At 31.7% G+C, this 14722-nt stretch overlaps 1 pseudogene across 1 annotated transcript in view; it reads left to right on the top strand.

The window, feature by feature from the left end:
* Positions 1-14722, top strand: part of LOC143256514 (voltage-gated delayed rectifier potassium channel KCNH8-like) — a 91701-nt pseudogene that overhangs the window by 62723 nt on the left and 14256 nt on the right. The window contains exons 8-10 of the transcript XR_013031393.1: positions 9012-9194; positions 12605-12804; positions 13713-13962. The product of XR_013031393.1 is annotated as a voltage-gated delayed rectifier potassium channel KCNH8-like (transcript). The remainder of the gene's footprint in view (positions 1-9011; positions 9195-12604; positions 12805-13712; positions 13963-14722) is intronic.

Consider the following 14722-nt stretch of genomic DNA (forward strand, 5'->3'; position numbering starts at 1 on the left):
ATCCCCAAAAATCACACTAGGTCTTATTTTATGGGTAGGTCTTATTATCGGAGAAACACGGTACATAAGATTACACGCTCGTAACTGTCTCTTAATTTTGAAACGTTAGACTAAAGGGTGGGCAGCTAGTCAACAACAACCATCTCCAACAGTTAGTTAACTGAATTGTAGGATTTTACTTCCAATCCTTCAGCGTACCCACGATTTCCCAAAATAATTTGGCCTTATCCAATCCTATTATCAAAGACATAAGGGTAAGGTGTATAATGTTATTTTGGTAATATTGCATAGATTTGAGAAACTCACAATGCATAAAACCTACTTTTTTATCTTATAATGGAATTTCCATTGGGTTCAAACGTATTTATCTCAGAAAATGTGAGAGTAAATTCACTATACGGGTATCTGTGAACTTATCATATGATAGAGATAAGAGCTACTCGCATCCGACGGGTGGCATAACTTGACATGCTGAATATTGACACTTATATTGGATTTTCTAACTTCGAATGTTTCCAAGAATGTTTGATCATCTTCTAGTTTTTCCTAAAAATATTCTGATCGTACTCTTATCCAAAACAGGCAGAATGTAACCTTCTGCCTCTGTTCTCTTGTAATCCAAATTCCGAAACGTTAGCCATAAATCGCTCCACTGTTTCCTCTAAACTACCCGGATGTAACTAGTGTTCTTTCATTTTAGCTGTTCATCGATCTTGAGAGTGTTCGTTATCAACGCATGAACATAATTTGATCATGTATTACAATTTAATTTAATCATATTTAATTATGAGTTTTGATGTAACACCAAACACATTACCAACATACACAGTTGTACTTCACAACTACTATACCAGCTGCTTCGTTTGAAATTGTATTAGTCCGTATTCCATAAACGTATGTGAGTTGTTATTTATTGTATTCCACAAAAAAACACCTTAAAATTGTATTAGTCTGTATTCCATAAGCGTATGTTAGGTGGTATTTATTGTATTCCACAAAAACCACCTTAAAATTGTATTAGTCTGTATTCCATAAGCGTATGTTAGATGTTATTTATTGTATTCCACAAAAAAACACCTTAAAATTGTATTAGTCTGTATTCCATAAGCGTATGTTAGGTGGCATTTATTGTATTCCACAAAAACCACCTTAAAATTGTATTAGTCCGTATTCCATAAGCGTATGTTAGATGGTATTTATTGTATTCCACAAAAACCACTTTAAAATTGTATTAGTCTGTATTCCATAAGCGTATGCCAGATGTTATTTATTGTATTCCACAAAAACTACCTTAAAATTGTATTAGTCTGTATAAGCGTATGTTAGATGTTATTTATTGTATTCCACAAAAAAACACCTTAAAATTGTATTAGTCTGTATTCCATAAGCGTATGTTAGATGTTATTTATTGTATTCCACAAAAACTACCTTAAAATTGTATTAGTCCGTATTCCATAAGCGTATGTGAGTTGTTATTCATTTTATTCCACAAAAAACACCTTAAAATTGTATTAGTCTGTATTCCATAAGCGTATGTTAGATGTTATTTATTGCATTCCACAAAAAACACCTTAAAATTGTATTAGTCCGTATTCCATAAGCGTATGTTAGATGTTATTTATTGTATTCCACAAAAACCACCTTAAAATTGTATTAGTCCGTATTCCATAAGCGTATGTTAGATGGTATTTATTGTATTCCACAAAAACCACTTTAAAATTGTATTAGTCTGTATTCCATAAGCGTATGCCAGATGTTATTTATTGTATTCCACAAAAACCACCTTAAAATTGTATTAGTCTGTATTCCATAAGCGTATGTTAGATGTTATTTATTGTATTCCACAAAAACCACCTTAAAATTGTATTAGTCTGTATTCCATAAGCGTATGTTAGATGTTATTTATTGTATTCCACAAAAAAACACCTTAAAATTGTATTAGTCTGTATTCCATTAGCGTATGTCAGATGTTATTTATTGTATTCCACAAAAACCATTTTAAAATTGTATTAGTCTGTATTCCATAAGCGTATGTTAGATGTTATTTATTGTATTCCACAAAAACCACCTTAAAATTGTATTAGTCTGTATTCCATAAGCGTATGTTAGATGTTGTTTATTGTATTCCACAAAAACCACCTTAAAATTGCTAACATTTTGTTTAAGATGAACGTGGTTGTATAGAAATAGTAACATGGCCTATTCTCTAATAACAAGTTAATTATGTCCATGCAAGTGGTTTAAGAAACAAACATCAAACTTTAAACCGTTCAACATTTTACTTCTTCACATTCTGAATAAGAAATATTTAAAAATCCATTACAATAAAATTCATCATCCATTTTGTTCCATAAGAACATAGCCAATTTTTCATCCGTTTTATCCAAAGAAAACAACATAAGTCTTACGTTAAAGGAACCTGAGATGCTTTAAGTTAAGCGTTAATTATATAGAAAATCATTATTGACGTAATTCCTGTAACATATATATATATATTCTTTTCCATCACGTTAACCACACTACTTACCTCATGGTTTTCGTGAGCAATGCCTTTAATTATTTTTTGTGAACAAATATTTCTGGTTATATATCCATATAATATCCATGAACAGTACTCTTTTTTTCTTACTTATCCGTTTCTTGAAAGCACATAGTTTTAGTGTCCCATTTCAGATGTAATTCTGACGTAAGACGAACCATGATCTGTGTTTCTGCCAGTCTCAGATTCTGTTGGAAAAGTGACTGTGTTTCTTTCGTCACGTCTTGTCATGCAGAATACGGACTCAGAAATACGATGACTGAACGTTTTCAGGTACAAAGTTTCAAGAAGAGAGTTATCTAAGAATTAAACATAACACTTTTGCCATGCTGATGAAACACAACGTCCCTGGTGTATTTATCCATTACAATGTGCCCGAGGGTTGTGAAACATGTTGGAAATGATTCTTAATGAACAAGGTGTAGAGCCCAGCTATCGCTCAGCGAAGCTAATTGATACAAGAAACCTACGGGATCCCATGACCTCTCAGCCTCTCATAAGTTCCATATCTTAAAACAGGATAGAAAGTAAAACATGGCGTATAATTTTCGACTTTCTGGGCTTAAAGCCTTTGAAGGTTATTAGTTTGAACTGCTATTTTACCCCTCTCTCATCCATCGCTTCGATTATTGTAGCAAATATTGACTGAGAAAATTACAAGACCTTAGACGTCAGGCACCGAGAAATTCACGCTGTCAGCTGCTTGGTTTGAGACGTCTCTAAGCGTAACAGAAAATATTGTCCCGCTGACTAAACGTCGAAAATCAATACGTCAGCTAAAACCTTAAAAAAAAAGAAGAGGTTTGTTGTTGTCGTCCTAAATAGTTAATTGCAAACTGTTTGGTTCAGATAATAAATAAGAAATAAATACACACTTGATACCAAGCAATATGGCTTCCGAGCTACTGTTGGTTATTGACCAGACAACGAATTTTTAAGCTACACCCCAAGGTAGCGTAATATGTTAAAGTAAAACAACAGAGAGCTTCCGCTTTAATTAGAAGAAAAACAAAAATACATTAAGTAATGTGGTTGACTTTTACGTCTCGCTCCAAAAACAAACAAACAAACACTGATATGATTTACATATCTCCGCCCCACCCCAGAAGCTTAGCGGAAAGTCTTAGTGTTCATATAACAAAACATCAGGTTCAGATAGTAGCAGTGGGTGAATCGCAGATTATGGAACATTGTGGTTGTTAATAAAAATTCTATTTGTAAGTGGTATCTTTCCTTATGTTGTCTTTATTTCATATGTAATGTTTATTATAATTATATAAATATGTTAGTACAGTCTGGTGTATGTAACTACTTATCTATATAAATATAATAGTACTGTCTGTTGTATGTATATGTAACTACTTATCTATATAAATATAATAGTACTGTCTGTTGTATGTATATGTAACTACTTATCTATATAAATATAACAGTACTGTCTGTTGTATGTATATGTAACTACTTATCTATATAAATATAATAGTACTGTCTGTTGTATGTATATGTAACTACTTATCTATATAAATATAATAGTACTGTCTGTTGTATGTATATGTAACTACTTATCTATATAAATATAATAGTACTGTCTGTTACATGTATATGTAACTACTTCGCAGGGTATGTATGGATCTTCACCAAAATTTGTATGTAGACTCATGTGAGTCTACACGTGTCCGTGTGAAGTTATATATAAACGATTTTGGTTTTCAATGTTACACTTGTTTATGGATGTCTTTGCTATTTCTTTTACAATTACGTATAAGAGAAGCAACTTTGCATGTCCTAAGATAATCATGAAGGTATATAACTTCAGTCCCGGGGATAGGTACTCCAGCTGAGTTCAAGAATAAGTTAAGCTAATTCAGTTTTGCTTTCGCGCGCAGACAAATACACACACATTTATATATTAGCATAAACGTCCATTATTTTAACTTTCTGTAAAAAAATATGTTCGTAGAGTTATGAGATTGGGATTGAGTAGTAATTTCCACAAACGGATCATTGAATATTCTGGAAAAGAAGAAGAAACTATTTAAAGAAAGGATCGTCTACGGATAAGTATGTTTTTATTTAAAGAAAGGATCGTCTACGGATAAGTGTGTTTTTATTTAAAGAAAGGATCGTCTACGGATAAGTATGTTTTTATTTAAAGAAAGGATCGTCTACGGATAAGTGTGTTTTTATTTAAAGAAAGGATCGTCTACGGATAAGTATGTTTTTATTTAAAGAAAGGATCGTCTACGGATAAGTATGTTTTTAATATTGATGTTAACAGAACCGTGTTGGGACTCCTTACTTTCTGACACTTGATATTTGTGGAAAGCTAGTGACCAAATACGTTGCGATAAATATCTAATTTATTTCAAAATCAGAAAAACATAAAAAATAAATTAATTACAGAGCCAATGTACAGGATCATACTGACTCAAAACACCTCTATCGGAGCTTTATGCAAACTATCTTTTTTTTTTACCTTAATAAGATGGCTATAAGTTTGGTTTCTTTTGAATTTTACGTAAAGCTATACTTGGATTATCTATGTTAGTTGACCCTCATTTAGAAGTGAAAAACTAGAGAGATAGCAAACACCTCAACACCCATTGCCAAGTCTTGGGCTACTCTTTTACTAACGAATGGTGGGATTGATCGTCACATATAACGCCCACACGGCTGAAAGGGCGAAATTATTTGGTGAGATGGGGGATTCGAGCCCGTAACCCTCAGTTTGTGAGTCTACTGTGTAAACCACCCAACCATGCTGGGCCTTTCGAAAGGAGAGTGAAACCCGCGACCCTCAGATTACCACTCGAACTCCTTAACCCACCTGGCCATGCCGGGCCTTTTGCTGAAAGTAATTTAATGACAGAACACCCTAACACAGGACGTTTTCTATTATATAACAGAGCCAGTACGAAAGAAGAAATATGAAAAAAATAATTAAAACATGTAGTGTTTGTAGATTGTTTGTATGTACACACTCATGTATCATTTTGAACCGACAGAATGTTTCAACGCCCAGTTTAGGGATGCAACTACAAAATATTGGAAATACTGAAAACCCATGGGAGAAAGTACAAAATAATATGTTGTATTATGTGAAACACACAATTAATCCTATCCAGTGCCAACAAACTTGCCAATACCAGGGTTCATCAGGGCACCTGTAATAAGGTGGAGATAATAGAACTCTACGCATTATACACACACAAACATATATATATACACACACAAATGTTAATGTCTCATCGCTGAGACAAAGACTTTTCAAGGTACCACTATAATAGATTGTCCTTTTTCTTGTTTCCTTGAAAGGTATATTTTAGACTCAAACTGTTTCAAGTACAACCTCAGATGTTATTATATCACACTTAGTAAATTATAGGAAAATTCATTCTTATTTTAAAGTCCAGAGTACTTGAGCAAAGCTATGTCAGACTTTGGCAATAATAGTGTTCGTCCTTATGTAGGAGATTTACCTCTTAGGCACCGACTGTTATGATAGAATTGCTTTATGCGACACAATATCCTTGAGTTAGATGTACAGAACTGAAAACGTCGCTTTCAAAGATTAGATCATAGTCAGAATTGAAGTCTATAGAATCTACGTCTTCAACATTTTCCTTATCTAGCTGATACAGATGCATATCGATCACTTTGCGTGTGCACATAAACAATCGTTTATGAGGTTTGGTTGTTGCTTGGAAACTCACAGAGCATACTTGTAACCGTAGAATGTGGCTACTAGTGCGTTGTTAGATCGCGAATAGTGTTGCAAATATCTATCTTTGTTACCTGTTATTACGAACGTTATAAACAAAACTACTAAAACATTTTAGCCAAGGTAGCTTGGTTCAGTCATGCACATTCAGATTTGCATAAGGTGAAGGTATGAGAGAGGTATTCCGTGATTTTGTAAAATTTATGTTTATCTCTTCCGATTTTCTCAATATTCATGAACATCTGTTATGGAGGGAATCAAAACAAATTAAGTAAGTTAATTGTAATTATCGTAAATTTTACTTACGTTATGATACATTATTCCAAACAGGAATTGTAGTAGCAATATTCCTTTATTTGTAAAGTCTGATGGAAGTGATTCCCAGAAGTATCCAAACTACTTAATATTCTTGTACTTATTACATGGAAACATACAAACAATAGTATTCAAATACTTATTTCATAAAAGCGTACAAACAATGGTATTCCAACAATCATTTCCTATAAGCACAAAGACCAAAGTAATATTCCCATACTAGAAGTGTAAAAACAAACAACGTTATATTATAATAATGATATTTATTCCAATAAAGAGTGCTTATAATAATGATATTTATTCCAACAAAGAGTGCTTATAATAATGATATTTATTCCAACGAAGAGTACTTATAATAATGATATTTATTCCAACGAAGAGTGCTTATAATAATGATATTTATTCTAACGAAGTTATTCTCTTAAAAACCGACAAAAACGCATTCAGACAGCAACAAACTCACAAATCATTCAACTAACAAGACTACAAGCCATTCTGACAGCAATAGACTACAAGTAATTCGATTTCTATAACATAACACTCACAGTGAGCGTACACAATCAGCATAAGATATTAAAAGAACAATGAGTCATCGCCCTCTACAAAATGTGATATTTAAAGTAATAAAATGACTGTTTATGCCAATTATATTTAATTTGACTGAGCGACGCAGGCATGTACCTTTAAAAAATAAAATCTCTTACAGAGAAATACATCAATGGTCTGGTTTGTCTTGAAATTCGTACAAAGCTACACTAGGGCTATCTGTGCTAGCCGTCCCTAATCTAGCAGTATAAGACTAGAGAGAAGGCAGTTAGTCACCATCACCCACCGCCAACTCTTGGGCTACTCTCTTACCAACGAATAGCGAGATTGACCGTCACATTATGACACCCTAACGGCTAAAAGGGTGAGCATTTCTGGTATGACGGGGATTCGAACCCACAACCTTCGAATTACGACTCGGGTGCTTTAACCACCTGGTCATGCCGGGCCTTGCATCAATGGTATGTTCAGAGGTATTTTTATGAAAATTATGCCAACTTATTGCACGAATATTAATATTAAACTCGGAAAGGAATCGCGATTGTTTTGAAGAAAATCTCCGATAATCAAATTGTAAGATTTAAACACTTTATTTTTATCTCTAGCTTTTTATTTCTCCAATTGTCTCATATGATGATGATAGAAATTACGCTCTTTGGCGTTTATTAGGAAACATAGAAATGGCAAAAGCTATTTGTTTGTTTGTTGTCAAGCGCAAAGTTATAAGAAAATGTGCCCCCCAGTGGCTCAGCGGTATGTCTGTGGTCTTACACGCAAAAATCCGGGTTTCGATACCCGTGGTGGGCAGAGCACAGATAGCCCATTGTATAGCTTTGTGCTTAATTCAAAACAAAAACAACTATAAGAAAATGTACCTATACTTTGTCAATAGAGGTATTGAGGCCCGATATTTTGCGTTATAAACCTTTAGAGTTACCTCTGTTCCAGGGGACAAGCAAAAATAAAATGGAAGCATAACACCTCACACTAACATTTATTTTATTTTCATTTCTACTCCGGGGACAAGCAAAAATAAAATGGAGGCATAACACCTCACACTAACATTTATTTTATTTTCATTTCTACTCCGGGGACAAGCAAAAATGAAATGGAGGCATAACACCTCACACTAACATTTATTTTATTTTTATTTCTACTCCGGGGACAAGCAAAAATAAAATGGAGGCATAACACCTCACACTAACATTTATTTTATTTTTATTTCTACTTCGGGGACAGCAAAAATAAAATGGAGGCATAACACCTCACACTAACATTTATTTTATTTTTATTTCTACTCCGAGGACAAGCAAAAATAAAATGGAGGCATAATACCTCACACTAACATTTATTTTATTTTTATTTCTACTCCGGGGACAGCAAAAATAAAATGGAGGCATAACACCTCACACTAACATTTATTTTATTTTTATTTCTGCTCCGGGGACAAGCAAAAATAAAATGGAGGCATAACACCTCACACTAACATTTATTTTATTTTTATTTCTACTCCAGATAGGTGGATAATTACAAATAACACGTAAACTGAAGTCGATCACATCGAATAGCGATAAAGACAATGTAACCGTTTCTCCGGTAACTAATAATTACGTTTTTATTTGACTAACTTCATTACAATTTAGATAACACAACACTGGCCAACTAGAACTTTAAATGTGTCAACACTGTTTCTGTATTAACAAGTAATTAAGAAAGATAATATTCTTTACACGAACTGACTCCAGAATATATTTTAGTGAATCTCAGCACTGTGCTGCACTGGAAACTGCAAAGAAAACATAATTGGAGTGTAAGTTTATGGATGGTTATTTAACGGTTGTTTTATTTGTGTGTTGATTTCTCTGTTCCTTGTTCTTGTTTCTTTCGAAGGTTGGCTTCACCAGTTGTCAACTAAATTAGGCAATGACGTCATAAATCACACTGACACAACTGCTGCCTACATTACCGCCCTCTATTTCACTACAAGCAGTCTCACGAGTGTAGGATTTGGGAACGTGTCTGCCAATACAAACAACGAGAAGGTGTTTTCAATACTCACTATGCTCATTGGAGGTCAGTAAGATAATCTTCAGTGATGTCGAGAAAACACACTTGTGGAGAAAATTATTTTCACGTTGAGAAGTGAACAATGATCGAAGAAGGTCGAAACGTTGTTCACTCCTCCACGTAAAAAAATTTTCTCAACTCAAACGAGCCGTTTTTACACATATACTAAGATAATCTTATATTAGTATCTCCCAATAAATGTCCTAGTGTCATTAAGCCTTCTGAAGACGATAAACTGAAACAATGACATTCAATAAATGTAATATACCATTAAATTTAAGTAAAGTAATATAATTAATTATATTACAGGTTAGTAGCTTCATATAACTAATTATATTACAGGTGGCTATATTGATACAACTAATTATATTACAGGTGAGTATCTTGATATAAATAATTATATTACAGGTGAGTATCTTTGATATAACTAATTATATTACAGGTGAGTAGCTTGATATAACTAATTATATTACAGGTGAATATATTGATATATCTAATTATAATACAGGTAAACATATTGATATAACTAATATATTACTCGTAACTATCTTGATATAACTAATTATATTACAGGTGAATATATTGATATAACTAATTACATTACAGGTGAGTAGCTTGATATAACTAATTATATTATAGGTGACTATTTTGATATAACTAATTATATTAAAGGTGAGTAGCTTGAAGTAACTAATTACATTACAGGTGAGTATCTTTGATATAACTAATTATATTACAGGTGAGTATATTGATATACCTAATTTTATTACAGGTGAGCATATTGATAACACTAACTATATTACACGTAACTATCTTGATATAACTAATTATTTTAAAGGTCAGTATCTTGTTATAACTAATTACATTACAAGTAAACATATTGATATAACTAATTATATTACATGTAACTATCTTGATATAACTTATTACGTTAGAAGTGAACAGCTTGATATAACTAATTATATTACAGGTGAGTAGCTTGATATAACTAATCATATTGCACGTAACTATCTTGATATAACTTATTATGTTAGAAGTGAGCAGCTCGATTTAACTAAATATATTACAAGTGAATATAATGATATAACTAATTATATTACAGATTAGTATCTTGATATAACTAATTACATTGCAGGTGAGTGTCTTTGATATAACTAATTATATTACATGTGAGTAGTTTGATATAACTAATTATATTACCGGTGAGTATCTTGATATAACTAATTATATTACATGTGAGTAGCTTGATATAACTAATTATATTATAGGTTAGTATCTTGATATAACTAATTATATTATAGGTTAGTATCTTGATATAACTAATTATATTCTACGTGAGTATCTTGATATAACTAATTATATTACAGGTGAGTAGCTTGATATAACTAATTATAGTACAGGTGAATAGCTTGATATAACTAATTATATTACACGCAACTATCTTGATATAACGAATTATATTACAGGTGATTATATTCATATAACTAATTATATTCCAGGTCAGTAGCTTGATATAACTAATTATATTACAGGTGAGTATATTGATACAACTAATTATATTACAGGTGAGCATAATGGTAAAACTAATATATTACTCGTAACTATCTTGATATAAGTAATTATATTACAGGTGAGTATATTGATATAACTAATTATATTACAGGTAACTATATAGATATAACTAATTATATTACAGGTGAGCATGTTGAAATAACTAATTTTATTACAGGTGAGCATATTGATATAACTAATTATATTACAGGTGAGCATGTTGAAATAACTAATTTTATTACAGGTGAGCATATTGATATAACTAATTACATTACAGGTGAGTAGCTTGATATAACTAATTATCTTACAGATGAATATATTGATATAACTAATCATATTACAGGTGAGTATATTAATATAACTAGTTTATTATGGATGAGTAGCTTAATATAACTAATTATATTACAGGTGTGTATCTTTGATATAATTAATTATATCACACGTAACTATTTTGATACAACTAAATATATTACGGGTGAATATATTGATATATATAATTATATTAAAGGTGAGTATCTTGTTATAACTAATTATATTACAGGTTATTGTATTGATATAATTAATTATATTACGGGTGAGTAGCTTGAATAACTAATTGTATTACTGGTGAGCATATTTGTATAACTAATTATATTACATGTGGTTATCTTAATATAACTAATTATATTACACGTAACTATTTTGATATAACTAATTATGTTACAGGTGAGTAGCTTGAAATAACTAATTACATTACAGGTGAGCATCTTTGATATAACTAATTATATTACAGGTGAGCATATCGATAACACTAACTATATTACACGTAACTATCTTGATATAACTAATTATTTTAAAGTTTAGTATCTTGTTATAATTATTACATTACAGGTAAACATATTGATATAACTAATTATATTACATGCAACTATCTTGATATAACTAATTATATTACACGTAACTATTTTGATATAACTAATTATGTTACAGGTGAGTAGCTTGAAATAACTAATTACATTACAGGTTAGTAGCTTGATATAACTAATCATATTGCACGTAACTATCTTGATATAACTTATTATGTTAGAAGTGAGCAGCTGTAATGATATTACAGGTGAATATATTGATATAACTAATTATATTACAGGTTAGTATCTTGATACAATTAATTACATGACAGGTGAATAATTATATGACAGCATATTGGTATAACTAATTATATTACAGGTGACTATACTGATGTAACTAATTATATTACAGGTGAATATATTTCTATATCTAATTATATTACAGGTGAATATATTGATATAACTAATTATATTACAGGTGAATATCTTGATATAACTAATTATATTACAGGTGAGTATATTGATATAACTAATTATATTACAGGTTAGTATCTTGATATAACTAATTACATATAACCTTACCTCTAATTTATGTATATAATAAAATCTTCGAACTATAAAAATTTTTAGTCTTGATGACAAGAAACCCACTTTAAATAAAAATGTATCTCAGAAGGTGGATTTGTTGTCCTCTACTTCATTAGTAAAAGTGTTAATACCCATAACAGTCTTTTTGAGATACTTATAAAAAATTAGTGCAATACTTAGAGTAACTAGTTCAGACATAGTAATACTGGGTTTTAAATATTTTATATTTTGTTCTTTATATGTATTTTGACGTATAGTGATGATGTATGCGTCAGTTTGAGAAATTATCAGTAGTAAAGTATGGATATGCGCGCGCGTGTGTGTGTATTAATACTATGCGACTTGACTCCATTTTGTAATTCATAGAACGTAACCTACACTTAGAGTAACTGACTGTGAGTAGAAACCTGTTACTAAAAGTTTACTACTATTACATTACTTTTCTTACAGCTTTAATGCACGCGGTTGTCTTTGGGAACGTCACAGCTATCATTCAGCGTATGTATTCTCGGCGATCACAGTATCAGACAAAACTAAGAGATCTGAAGGACTTTTTCCGTCTACATCGAATATCGAAGGAGTTACAGCAGCGAATGATAGATTACTTCCAGACCACGTGGTCTCTAAACCATGGAATTGATCCTAACGAAGTAAGGAACGTTCCTTTAGCTAGAAAATATTTATAGATACTTATCTGAAAGTTTGTCCAGCGTCGGTAGAACCAGACGTTTTGTTCGCTTGAAAGAAGCATCCTTGTTAATAACTAATTCTTAACTGTCGGTTAAAACTTTAAATTCATAGTTATAACATTTTACGTCGTTAATTATTCTTACTCGATAAACGATGAAGTTAAAAAGTTAACAAATCATTTCAATAACGATTTAAAATGTTATATGAGGTAATCCTGGTGCTCAAAACTGTGTAGATTAAAGATTAATAATAATTTAGTCCTAATCCTAACTCTGGATAATATTACAAGCTTGGTAATCCGTTTTCACTGCTCTTCAAACCTAAGAATTTAACTCTAATTTGTATATAAAACACAAATGTTTGTCGAGAAATATCTTGAAAGTAAGTTATATATTTTATTATTCTAGTATTTTCTAGGATTTGTATTATTATACACTATAAAATGTCTTCCTTCTTTTGAATTTTATTATCCAACCAGAATTAGTTCTGTGTTAAAGTTTATTGATGTTGAACGTTTTACCTGTGGATTATACTTATATTAAATTAAGATTGAATATTGTGCTGCCCCCTATAATGTTTTCTCAATTCAAACAAGGTTATGGTACATTCTACTAAATTTTTCTTATTGTGATTTAACGCATTTCTCTACTGTTTTATTATTTTGTAATACTTTCTTTGTTTTATTTTTAATTTTACTTTGATATTTAAAATATATTTATTATATATGTTGTGTAAGTATTGTATTCTATGTTACGTCAGTTTCTCACGAAATAAACCTGTCTGCAGATCAGTTTAATAAAAGAAACGGAAATGTTCTTTTTTTTGGAGAATTTTAACAACACAATATTACTCAATATTTCTTTGACAGATTTTGCGAGAATTTCCAGACGAACTTCGGGGTGATGTCTCGATGCATCTGAACAAAGAAATACTATCCTTACCGATATTCGAGACAGCCCCCCAGGGCTGTCTCAAACAGCTGGCTCGTCACATTAAAAGTAACTTCTGTGCACCTGGTGAATATCTGGTACATAAAGGAGACGCTTTAGGATATATTTATTTTGTTTGCAACGGTTCGATGGAGGTATTACAAAATGGCATGGTTGTCGCCATTTTGGGTAGGTAATAAAATGGATTACCATTGTCATATGATACCTTATGATATCTGATACAAATTACTATTGTCATATGGTACACTACAATATCTGATACAAAGCGATTGAACATAATGTAACATTTTAAGAGAAAATGGAACGTGTTTTTTTTTTTTCTAAATCTTTTAGGTTGCTTTCTTATCACCAGAATTTCCTCACAAAGTTCTTGTCGCCACATTTCTTAATTTTCCAATATATTGATTTATTTATAAAATATTAACTTATTGAGCTCACAATAGGATATAACTAACACCTTAACCTTCAAACTGAGTAGAAGCTGTTTTATCAAGTATTATCTCTTTGTACCAAATTCTGGGGCGACAGTAAGAGGTAGGGGGCTTGTTAGGACTGGTACTACCTCTTACTTACAATACGCCGTAACTTTCCTTGTAGCCCCTACACCCACGAAATGTTCAAAGGTTATTGCTGCTTCACTTCTTAAACACTATAGTGTACATGCCCCCAGAAACCAGAGTTCAGTCCCTCAATGTTTAGTCCAGCCCGTCTCAGTGCCCTCTTCGGGAAGAGTCCTGGCTGCACTCCTGATCGTGCCTCACTGTTAGAGTCAGAACCTGATAAGCCATTTGATTGGAGACAGCCTATCACTTGATAGAGTCCATTATTACATTATTGTCTGGTTCAAATTCTGTGACAAAACCGCACAGGCTCCGACCTAAAACGTTGGAGTTGTTCATGAATGGACAGATGATATTTATCTTATGCC

This window comes from Tachypleus tridentatus, chromosome 7 (genome assembly GCF_004210375.1).
Source record: "Tachypleus tridentatus isolate NWPU-2018 chromosome 7, ASM421037v1, whole genome shotgun sequence".
Classification (NCBI taxonomy): domain Eukaryota; kingdom Metazoa; phylum Arthropoda; class Merostomata; order Xiphosura; family Limulidae; genus Tachypleus; species Tachypleus tridentatus.